We start from the raw sequence: 13,476 nt of genomic DNA, 5'->3' as shown, positions 1-13,476 counted from the left end.
TCAATTTGATTGATAATTAAACTAATGTAAATATTGCATTATGTAACTTGTTAAAGAATTAGTGAGTTATAGGAGGATTAATTAGCAATAGAATTGCTAATGAGCTCAATTTGATTGAGCAATAGGGTTTGTATCAAGTCCAATTTGATTGGATTTAATTTGACTCATTTTGAATTTGATTTGATCAACCCTTTAGGGTTATAGGATAATCCCAAAAGGATTGGATGATTAGTCTCAGTTGAATTAGGATTTAGATTTGATCCAATTCCTAATTAGACTAAAATATATGTATTCCTAATTAGACTAGAAATCTTTATTTTCATGCTGCATAAAATCCTAATGGGATTAGGATTAAAATTCAGCGTCAAAAAAGAGTCCAATTGGATTATGACTCCTCCTCCAATTTAGAGACATCCAATCTGAATTAATTGGACTTCAAATCAAATTTGGATTTTCATCTTTTTGAGTTTAATCTGGTCCTAATATGATTAGAATTAATTAAAATTTAATTAAATTTAAAATAGTAATTTAATTGAAGAGTCCCATGGAATTAAAACACTTCCTTTTCAATGCACCAAAGGAGTCCCACGTTGAACCAAATTTAGTCCCACACCTCCAACTTATTTTCATGCCAAACCCCTCCTCTTTTTAGCATGTAAGAAGGCTCTAAAATCCTTGGTTACCGTGTGGGGTACTAATCAGATTTTAGTTGGGCGGCTCAAAAGGATAGAGTCCTAGGTTGTTTGGACTCTTGATTCCTATCCATATGTGAAGTCCTCTCTTCATCTATTTAAACCCCACCACTTGGGACGTGTAAGGAGAGATTAGCACCTGGTTTTGACGCCCAAAATCAGATAAGAAGACGTGAGAAAAAGAGAGGAAAAGGAGGGGAGTGCACGGCATCAAAAGTGGGGTGCAAGGTTTGTTATATCCTTTTTTTCTTACAACTAATTGTTGGTTGTTTTTGGACATCATCTTCTCTCTCTCTTGTTCATGTTTGGATATAGTTGTCTCCTCCTCTCTTTATCCAAAAGTTGGATAAAAATTATTACATCTTTATTGTAGAGATTTGGTACTTGAATTTTAGGAAGAAAAGAGAAGAAAGGATTCTTCTCATGATCTCTAGTGTAGAGATCAAGATTCTCCTATATCTTCTTATTCTCTAAGAGTGTCTTAGAAGAAAAGAAGATTTTCAATCGTCAAGATGCGATCTCTACAAGGGAGCTAGCACTCCAGTGAGATCAAAAAGCTTCTGATCAGATCAGAGTTTCATGTGGATACCCATAGAGGCTGGGTACTTGTGCGGCTAGAAGGAACCTTCGAAAGACATCCATGATTATTTGTTCACATTGAAGAATGATCCATGTTCAGGTATATTTTTATTTATTTTTCTCTATTTGATTTCTATATCTGAATCTTATCTCACATATGATAATTCTGGTTATGGTTTGAAGATATAATCTTATGCATGCTTAGATTAAATTAGATTTAATCGAAATAAATTTTAAAAATTCGTTACGTACTTTTTTTGTAAAACATGCATGTATGAAATCATAAAAATTTCAATATGAGGTTTACCGGATCTCCGGTGTGATTGCCGTATACGCATCGGAGACTGTAATTATACCACACGAGCGAGTAAGTGGATGTTCCGTGGTATAATTATTCCATCATTTAGAAAGTTATTCCTGTTAATTACTTTTCGGCTCTCCCTACGGTTGATCCTGTGTTTTTAAAGAAATCAAACAAAAATCAATAAAGAAAAAAAAAAAAGAACCACTTTTTTTTTTTCATACAACAAAAACTCATCAAAAAAACAAAAAAATCAATAGTTATCAAAAAAATAATTCAAAGAAATACTTAATGATAAAAAATAAATTAAAATGATGAAGCAAATCTAAAAAATCTGTATAACATAAGCAAACAACCTCACTACACTTCATTTAAGGTCAAATTCAACCAAAAGAAACTAAAAAAAAAAATCTTTTTGCAATAATAGACATTAGATCCAACTAAACCAAAGAAAAATCATATAATATATTACAAAGAAACCTCGAGAGGATCCAACCAAAGGAAAAATTTGAATAAAAAAAGTTAAAAAATTATAACAAGAAATCCTCGGTATCCAACACAATCAAGCACTTTTATCAAATAAAAATATAAAATTTTAGTGAATTGAGCCCTTATTGAGATAAGAAATAAATGACAAATTTATCTTCCTTCGATAAATTTAAAAAGTTTCAAACTTTTAATATCCAAGTTAATTATTAATAATGATTGTTCTTCAACGAAAGCATTCTATGTGGGTGAAAAAATTTTAAGCATACACTTATACGGTCTGTTTCATGCCTTATCTTTCTGCTGAAAATGGGAATACCTCGATGAAAATTACGGCAGATGACTTAAGAAATATAATCTTAAGAAACATAACTTTTTTATGTCTCAAATTGACATGAATTTAAAATATATATAAAATAAATAAAAAATAGTTAAATAAAATAAAATATTTTTTAAATATTATATTTTTAAATATTTATATTTTTATTTAGAATATTTGATATTATTTATGATATTTTTTATATTATATTAAATTTTTAATTTATAAAAATATTATTTAAAAAAATATATGCCGTGCATTGCATGGGGTCTTAAGCTAGTTAAAAAAAATCCGGAGGTTACGTGAAAAATTAATATTGCTTCTGATAGAAAGTTCATGGAAATTCAGATTAAATACTTCCCTATCAGCAAACAAGCAAGAAGAAATGATGAAATGATGGAAGAAAGAAAAAGAGGTGAGAAAACAAAAAGTTTCATTCATTTCACCGAATATTTGGACTCCTCGTTTATGATGTGATTGATATACCCTTCAACTTGACTGATAGCCTATTGAACAACTTGATAAAATTGATTTGGCACTTCAAAAAAAATAGTGATTTGCCTTACAATTTTTAGATTTTATGAATCTCATGAAGGAGAAGAAAAGCACAATATCTACGAGAATGCATCAACCGTTCATCATTCTAATATGGCATATTTGGCACAAAAGGAATTCCAAGATCTTTGGTAAGCAAAAGTGTCGAGTTTCTTCTATTTTTCATAAAACTCTTTACTTCTTTTCAATATCCCATACTTATGTTTGGCTAAATCATTTCGAAGTCATGTGGCTGTATCTATCCTATTGTATTTCCTTCCCTAGTTACTCATTTTATATTTCTGCTCTCTCATATTCTCTTGTAAAATATATTTTTATAATTTGTGAAATACTTTTATAGTAAATTGTGGTAAGATTTTCACTTCACTTTCTTTTTTTGAAAAAATAAAATAATGAGAGTTGTCAGATCAGATTTAGTGAATAACTCTAATGAAAAAAAAAAAAAAAAAAGAGGTTAATGAGCAACACTATTGCAAAAGATATACACTAGCAGGATTTTTTGGTCAATCACAATATATCTATTATGTATATTAGAAAATTTTCATACCTTGGACTATCGAAAAGTTGTTACCTAATTATAAAAGGATGTTTCTAATGTATATACTGTAATTATAATTCAATATTTCAAGCTTCATGGGGGGAATGCACCCCTGGATTCAAACGACCTCCCAACCAAATGAGCTTAGGATAGCTGGCCAAATTTGAGGCAATTTAGTGTAGACATTAATGACAAAAATTTAAAACTCATGTTGAAATTTTTGGAAGCATCAGTATGACTTTTAATAACAAACAATCCTATAATGCTTGAAAGCTCCGATTGATTTAATTACGTGCATTCACACTTGCAGATGCCATGATTGGAGACAAAACTAGAATCAGTCGGCCGGTTCCTTTCTCCGAAGATATGGGTAACAGAGAAACCAGTAAGTTATCGAATAAATTGACCAACAGAGTTGGTGAAATCAGATTGATTAAAACTGCATCAAATCCAGGAGACCCTTGTCTTATTAGATCCATGACTCCACGCTGCGGCAATCTTAAAATCTTTCTTATTCCTTTCTAGTTATATCTGTGAGCAAGTAGTAATAACCAAAACGCACCATCCTTTCCTCCAAGGCTTAATTATTTTTAGCCTCCAATCACCCAACAACTCACCAACATGTTTAAGATTCTATCAAAAAAACTTGGTGGCCATTATTATATCATGTAGTGCATATCCAGCTAGATTTACGTCGCTACCCTGATTTAGGACCACTCACCAGTGTGCCAAGGGTATTCGGTACAGGTTGTTGCTGGCAGTGCGGCCGGTCCTTTAAAAATTGACTGCTAAGGCTGCATCCATTCCATCTGCGAACATATGGACCTTGTCAAGGGTCCCTGGCCAATAACAAGTAAGGTACAGTACTTCGTCTAATTGCCCAACAAAGGCACAAATTTAGGTGCTTAAATATTTTATAGAACTGACAAGATTCCAGTGCCATGCAGCGGATTTAATCAAAATATAAAAAAATAAAATAAATAATTATATTTTTTTAATTAAAATATGTATGATATACAATATAATTTTAAAAATTTACATAGTCGTCAATACTTTTGAAAATCTTTTTTCGCTTAAATCCAAAAATAAATTTTATATTATTATATTATAAATTTATATATATATTATAATTAAATAAAATATTTATTATGGTGAAAAAAAACTTTGATAGCCATTATTATATCATGTAGTGCATGTCTAGCTAGATTTATGTCGCAACCCTGATTAAGGACCGCTCACCAGTATGCCAAGGATTTTCGGTACAGGTTGTTGCTAGCAGTGGGGCCGGTTGGGACCATATCCATTGCATCTGTGAACGTATGGAAGGGTCACTGGCCAATAACAAGCGAGGTACAGTACTTCGTCTAAATGCTCCACACAGGCACAAATTTAGGCGCTTAAATATTTTATAGAACTGACATGAGCTCCGTGCTGTGCAGCAGATTTGATCAAAACATAAAAAAAATAAAATAAATAATTATATTTTTTTAATCAAAATAGGTATGATATATAATATTGTTTTGAAAATTTATATAGTCGCCAATTTTTTTCAAAATCTTTTTCTTCATTTATATTAAAAATCAAAAAATAAATATTATATATATATATATATATAATTAAATAAAATATTTATTATAGCGACGAAGAATTTGGCAGCCGTTATTGTACCATGTAGTGCATATCCAGCTAGATTTATGTCGCTACCTGATTAGGAACCACTTACCAGTGTGCAAAAGGTATTCGGTACAGGTTGTTGCTGGCAGTGGGGCTGGTCCTTTAAAAATTGACTGCTAGGACTATATACATTGCACCTGTGAACATATGGACCTTGTTAAGGGTCGCAAAGACAAATTTAGGTGCTTAAATATTGTATAGAACTGACAAGAACCCCGTGTTATGCAGCGAATTTGATCAAAATTCAAAAAGTTAAAATAAATAATTATATTTTTTTAATCAAAATATGTATAATATACAATATTGTTTAAAAGTTTATATAATCATCAATTCTTTCCAAAATCTTTTTCTTCACTTGTATTGGAAATCAAAAAATAAATATTATATTATTATATTATAAACTTAAATATATAGTATAATTAAATAAAATATATATTGTAGCAAAGAAAATAAATTATTTAAAATTAAATTATCTAGGATGTTTTTTTTACTTTGTGGGTGATACTGTCTCATTTCTATACAACAGAAGAAAAGTTAGTTTTTTTTAAAAAATATATAGTAATAAAATATTTATTATAAGAGTTAAATATCAAATTGTAAAAAGTAATATTTTCAGAGAAGTGCTTTGCTGAAAATTTCTGAATGAACATTTTTCTCAAACTAGTGACCAATACTCCTTTCAAAACTTATAATCCATAGCTGGTGGTATAAGAGTTAATTTAGCAGTAATCTTTTGTAGCAAAATCTTCGATAAAATTTTAATTAAATCCATATCCGTAATTATAGTAGATAATAAAATCAATACTTTATAAAGAATTATATAATTTTAAAAAAATAATTTTCATCTTCCACGGTAAAAGAAAAGCATAAACATATTTCTTTAAAAAATTTCCAACAATTGTAAATAAAATTTTTAATTTTTAATTCATAAAATAAAATCAAATAATTATTTTTTTAAGATTCTAATCATAATCTATATATGCTAATAAATACCAATTTTAGAACAACAAATAGAGCAATTCTTATTTTTTTTTGAAAGTAAGGACACTAAATTATTATTATCAATACTTAAAAATAATGAATTTAATTATAAATTTATATATAAGCATAATTCATGAAATAAGAAAATATAAAACTAAATAGCATACAAATACTAATCCATACTATTGATTATAAAAAATTTGGATCACAGGTTTAGTAAATAGTAATTATTCTATAATTGAAAAATAAATCATAAATAAAATTACATAATAATAAATTATCTTTTAAAAAAGTTAGAATCAAATTTACATCACCATCAAAGAAAAATATATAAAATAATTTTTTAAAATATTGGTTAAAAATTATTTTTAAATTTTAGAAAAAAATAGATAAACTTTAATTTCTACATAAACTATTTTACAAGAATGCTTGCATAGAACAAATGCAAGCAATCCATTTTATGTAAGCATCTGCATAATATAACTATGCAACTACCTTTTTAAATTATTCTCCTGTAAGGAATCTATGCAGACACATGCATAATTCTATAATTTTTATAGGATCCACAGATTTGGAATGCATAGAATTTTATATGATCTAGATTTTTTTAAAACCAAATTCTATCTTTCCCTAATCTACCCCATTGTCGCCAGTTCGTCACCTCTCTCTCCCCTTCCCTCTTCCCCACCACTAGATGATCGATTTCTTCCCTATTTTTTTTTCTACTACTTCTCCACTCCACTCTCCCCTTTCACCATCACCGCTCACCAGATCTTTGCTCTGTTTCTTGCTGCTTCATAACCCCACCTTTCTTTCCCCTCTTATCACCACCTTTTTGGTCCATTTCGTCGTCAGATCCTGATCCTCTTTTCTTGTTCAAGCAATAAATTGGTGCTTTTTTTTTTTGCTCATTTTCTCTCACGAGACAGCACATCAAAGGATACTATGCTTAACATTGCCCATTGCTCCTCCCTCCAACGAGTCCCGAGGCTATTCATCCATATTACATTACAACCAAAGATTATTATGGCTGCTCTCTAGGTTATTTTCTCCATGCTCACTTCTGATTAATTTCTCTGTGCTCCACTGTGGTCGATGCTTGCACCCTAACCTCCAATCAAACCCATTCCTGAAAAATTTCACCATCACCACTTATTATTTTTAACTTTTTTCATATTCTCTTACCTATCATTCTTCCTTTCTTTTTTTTTTTTCATTTATTTCTCCATTCCAATGCAAACCCTAATCTTCTTCTCAGCTTCTCCATGATTTATTTTTTCTATTTTCTTTTTTCCATCATTTTCTCTAATTCTATTTTTTCCAAAACTCTAACCCTAACCCAAGCCCTAACTCTATCCTGAACCCTAATCCGAGCCGGCCCTAACCCTCACCTAACTCTAACCAGACCCCTAACCCTAACCTGAACACCCACCCCAACCCAAACCCAAATCCTAGATTCAACCCTAACCCTAAACTCAATCCTAACTTGAACACCCAGCCCCAAACACCTAGCCCATCCCAAACTAGGGAAAACATAAGAAAAATTAGGAAAGATGGAAAAATTAAAAAGCAAGACCTTTTCTCACATAGTTTGATCAAAAAAATTTTTTTTTTTTCGAAGTTCTGAACTCTCTCCGTACAGTTCAAAAAAAAAAAAAAAAAAAAATAGTGGCTTCCCATTCATCTCTACCATGCCTCTATTGAAAATGCCACCCATCAGCAATCCCCATCAGTTAGTCCCGCACATTGTTATCATGAGAATAGAGCCCCATAAATTGAAATTTTTTTATAGCCACAAAAGGATCCTTTCGATCAAAAATCCCCAAATCCTACAAAATATTATGCTTCTACCCAGATTAAGCTCTCAAAACCTCAAGGGACCAACTCACACTGCCACAACTCACACAAAATCTCATATACTTTAGAAAAAAACCCAATCGGAACCTAAAAAGCCCCTTTAATCTCTTTCAAGTGCTCTCCTTTCCCACATATCTCTGAAAAAATAATGAAATGATAAGAAAAGGAGGCAAAAATAAAAGAACAAAAATTAATCAAGCTGTAACAGACAAACTTTAATTGAAGTTGACTAATTAAGAAAAAAAAGAAAAGAATAAATATTATGAAAGTAAATGATAGAACCATCAATGTTGTGTTATCATCAGCAAGTGAATCCCAAATTGCTCTAAGCCACAACATTTGACAGAAACCATTCCAAATCCTTGTCATCCTTAAAATATATCTCTATATATTCTAGCCCTAGCTAACCAGAGAAAATAATAAGAAAAGAACATAAAGGATAAGAAAAGCACACGTGCACATGTTTGCATCGACAAGCATATAGAAATAAAAACAATTTTAGTACAGGAATGAAAACATATTATGGACTATTTCTCTTCTAAAGAAAAAATAATGAGACTTCAATGAGTCCATTCTAACTTCAGAATGGTTAGGAACTACTGTAGTTGATAGTGACTGGATATAAATTAGTGTAATATTTATATAAACGAAACCAGTCTACCCATCAAATTGGAGATATTAATAAACTTGCATATAATATATACAAAGTCTACATGGGACATCATTAGAAAAGAACCCACATACATTAAAAAAAAAAAAAAAAAAAAGGAAAGAAAGAAAGAAAAGATCATTCAAGCAGAAACTACCAGTATGACTGGTCATTCCTTTGGTATGCCTAGAAGACTATGTCACACGTAGGTGCCCATTGAAAACACTAAAGAATAAAACTAGACGAAACGTCAATGCTTAGTTCATATATCAGCATCATTTGTTTTTACGTATGTAGTCAAACTCATGTGAAGTACAGACGCCCAAACAATCAAAATTTTTCCATCAGCTAAAATAACTATTACTTTGAAATAATACAACACGCAGATAAAGGAAAACATCAAGTTACAGATCCTTGTAAGTTCTCCATTTGTACTCCTCAAATTTTCCAAGCAATTCATAACAGAAATAACTTCTCAAAATAAAATAAAATCCAAAAGATCTACTTCATAAACACAAAATTGATGTGGGAAGGCACCAGACCATAATGAAATTTTTGTTCCTAAAATTTCTTTCCAACCCACGATAAACTGTTCAAATAGAGCCAAATAGAAGCCTTTCCTGAGGAGTCCCAACCGGGTGGGAGGCTCAGAGTGACCGAACAAGGAAGCTTAGACGGTGGTTGGGGTTTTTGTTGGGTATTTTCTTTTTTTTTTTTTATTTTTTTTTATTTTTTTAACAGATCCATAGGAAGGAAAGCACTTAAGGGAGGTCGGAGGGGAAGGCCGACGCTGGTGACAATGGAAAGAAAGGCGACAGCGGAAACCGGTGGTGGCGGCGAGGAGCAGAGATAAGATCGATGTCTCTCTTTTTCAGAGATTTGTGGGGGCCGATGCCGGTGACGGTGGGGAGGAAGGCGACGGTGGAGACCAGTAGCAGGTGGCATCCGTAAGAGCTCGAGTAGATTCGAGAGGGCTCGGAAAGGATTCGAGGGTAAAAAAGAAAAAAAAATACTACCGGGAAGATCTATAGCAAGGAAAGCACCTGAGGGAGGTCGAAGGGGAATGCTGACGTCGGTGACGATAGAGAGAAAATCGATCGTGGAGATCGGTGGGAGGTGATAGCGAGAAGAGCAGGGATGAGATCAGTATCTCTCATTTTCAAAGATCTATGGGAGCCGGCGCCGATGGCGATGGGGACAAAAGCGATAGCAAAGATAGATGGGAGGTAGTGGCGAGGAGAGCAAGGAGAAGGCGGGCATCCACAAGGGGTTGTGATCGTTCTAGAGGGCTCGGGAAGGGTCCAAAAAAAAAAAGAAAGAAAAAGACCAATACTAGAGAAGAAGAAGTTCAGAGATCGACATGTGGCACACTGGGGGGAGCTCTCAACTCTCCTCTCATTTAGTGGGCTACAACGATTTCAAATTCATATCTAAAGTTCAAAGACCACACAAGTGAAAAAAACCTTGAGTGCAATTTTGGAGGAAATAAAAAGTACCGAAGGCCATTTTCAAAAAATTGTAGTATATCTCAAGACTCATATTTATAGAGGTCTTACATAAGTAGATGTAGAGCCACCCAAACAGAGGTTAGTTATATTTTTGGATCTCCCTTGCTTCTAAAGTCCTAATGAGGACCCCAACAGCTTAAGTACATGACTTTTCTCAGCGCCTCCTCTGATCGCTTGGCCTTCTCATCAGCATCCTCCATTCCTTTCCTCCTCTAAATATTAGAAGAAGAAGAAGAAGAAGACATCCTCCTAGCCTGAGGGAAGGAACCAACGTTGTTCTTGGCTTGCTGGTTGAGAGATCTAATGGCATAGTTCCAACGGCACATCCCTGCTTGGTCTTTAAGTACTTCTACTGCCCCCATGCTCGCTGCCATGATCAAAGAAGTCTTTCTTGCAGAGTGCATCTCTTCTCTCTTTCTGTGGATCCTGTTGTAGATTTATACCTCGATCTTGGCTATAACATCCTCGGCTCCTGCCGAGCTATAGGAGATGGATGTCTGATAGAAATGACGATATGATAGAGGCTGACAGACAATCTATCAGCAATAGTTCTCAACTCATTGGCCTCAGATGATCTATTCTAAATCATCTTCGATCGATCTATTTGATCACTATTATAGGCGTCAAAAATAAATCACTAACTCAAAACTATGTAGATAGTAGTGAGTCAGATTCATATCTATGAGGATCATAGGTTGAGTTACATTCGAGTACTTCAGATTAAAAAAAATATAAATTGATTGATTAATTAGAATAATTTTAACAAAAGCAAGTAAAGTATATGCTAACAGAAAAGTGAAATAAGAATAAGAGAGATTTATCTCAAGATTTTGCTTGGTTACTTGGTAGACAATTAATACGTTCCCACTACAAGAAAAAAAAGTTTTAACGATGAATTTATTTACGATGAAAAATATTAATGTCACAAATAATCGTATCAACGATGCAAAAAAATTTTCGATGGTAATAAAAAAATATTAACAATGATTATAAATTTTCATCGCAAATAAAAAATATTAGTGACGAAAAAAGAGTTTTGTTGTAATAAAGAGCTTATTTATGATGAATATTTTCATCGTAAATAATTTTTTTTAAAATTATAAATATCCAAATATTAGCGATGATAAATCTTTCATCGGTAATGGTTAAATTTTTTGCGATGAAAAGTTTGGTTCCGTCGTCACTTATTCTTATTTATGACTAAAAATTTTTGTCACTAATATTTGAAGAAAAATAAAAAATTAAATATTTTTGATTATTTATGATATAAGTCTCAGTCATAAATAATTTAATTATTTACGATAAAAATACATCTTGTGTCACAAATAACGATTATTAATGATAAAAATTTTCATCATTAATACTTTAAAAGATTAGATAATTTAAAAATTTAAAACATATAGATTATTTATGATAAAAAAAATAATGTCATAGATAATTAAAATATTTACGATGAAAAGTTTTTTTTTCGTCATAAATTATCAACTATTTATGACAAAATTTTTCGTCGCTAACACCTGAGAAATGAAACAAAATTTAAAAATTTATAAAGTAAGGTATTTACGACTTAGGGAACATTTTCATCGCCAATAAGTGATTTTTTTACAAATAATTAGAAAAATTAAAAATTTAAAAGTTATGAAATATTTGCGATGAAATAATTTTCATTGCTAATATTACTTATTTACGACGGAAACATATATTCCATCGTAAATAAATATATTTTAAAAATTTAAAAATAAAAGATAATTTATGATAAAATTTATTCATCATAAATAATCAACTATTTACAATGATAAATCGAATTAGCATCGCAAAATAGTTACTTATTTATGACGTATATCTTTCGTCGTGAATATTTGAAAAATAAAAAAAATTTAAATTTCATAAACTAAACTATTAGCAATGGTAAAAGAATTTTCCATCATTAAAATGGTTTTTAACAATAGAAAATTTCATCGCTAATGCTTTAAAAATTTTGAAAATTTTAAAAAATATTTTTATTGAAGGATATATATTATAGTAAATTTTTTTATATTTATAAAAAATATAAGATAGTTTTAAAAAATAATATGTGCAAAATAAAAGTATGTAAAAATTTAGGATGAATATGTAGTAATATAAGAAAATTGTTGAAATCATACTTAAAATATCAGATGTAATTTAAAAAAATAATAAAAATTTTTATTGTAAAAAAATTATAAATAACTTATAAAAAAATAGTAAATATTAAAATTAAAAATTTACAAGAATGATGGATAGAGTGGGCCAAGATATTTTAGAATATGTGACTGCATTTTATCTAGTTTTATCATTAGTTAGTTCATAATTATTATATATACTAAATTTTATATTTATTATATTTATAATGATATATTTAAAGAAAAATCTTAATTTTGTTGCTTGTGATCTTTGAAAACCTCATTTTATTTTATTTCTTAGTTATACACATAAGTAATGAATAAAAATTTAGAAAGGTTGATAGCTGATATGGATGAAGGAAAAGTATATGTGGGGTATGGGTCGAACCTACTTCAAGTTGCATGTAAACCAAATACAATTTGACCCATTGACACCTCTAATTTGAATCATGCTTCTGCTCGATTTTGGTTGGTCTTCCATCTATTTTAGTTAATAAATAAAAAAAAGATAAAAAGGATGATATGACAGTAGATCAAGAGAAAATTTTGCACCCCATATCTGGGCTCTGGTGCTAAAGAGGCCTGGTTTTATTTGCCAATGGCTTTATTGAGTCTCTTAGATAGGATCAGATCCAAATTTAGCTCATTTTTTATATAGTTCTCATTAAACCTAAACATAATACAAGTTCTACAAAATCTAAATAAGCAGGATAAAATATGTGATGCCTGAAAAATAGGCTGCGGAAGTATTAATATTCTATGAAAATTTAAAGATAGATATGGTTCCAACTGTGTGGGCCATAAAAGAGGGCCGAATAAATTTGGTCACATACTTCCTAAACAACAATATCAGAGAAGAAAAAAGTAAGGTACTTTTTTGACCTCTCAAATATCATCATTTTTCGCATGAAGTTCTGAGTTAAAAAGTTTGCAGTCAAATCCTTGAACTTGCTTTCAGTGAATCAATGTGGTCCTGCCATCTATCTTGTTAGTTGGATCTAAAAAAATTTTATCATGCGAGCATCATATAATTACTTATAAAAAACTTATAAATAAATTTTTTTTTTAGTAATTATTAGTGATGAAAGGAAATTTTCGTCGCTAATAACATAATTAGCGACAAAAATAATCATCGTAAATAAAATTTTTTTATCGAAAAATTTTTGGTGAGGACTATTAGCGACGAAATCTTATAT

General features: G+C 30.7%; 1 pseudogene; it reads right to left on the bottom strand.

The window, feature by feature from the left end:
• Window positions 1-6,497: 6,497 nt before the first annotated feature.
• LOC105032722 (uncharacterized) lies at window positions 6,498-10,545 on the bottom strand (annotated as a pseudogene).
• Window positions 10,546-13,476: the final 2,931 nt, after the last annotated feature.

The sequence above is a fragment of the Elaeis guineensis genome, chromosome 5, assembly GCF_000442705.2.
Source record: "Elaeis guineensis isolate ETL-2024a chromosome 5, EG11, whole genome shotgun sequence".
Classification (NCBI taxonomy): Eukaryota; Viridiplantae; Streptophyta; class Magnoliopsida; order Arecales; family Arecaceae; genus Elaeis; species Elaeis guineensis.
Note: the sequence above shows the minus strand (reverse complement) of the source record. Positions and strands in the feature narration are given on the sequence as shown.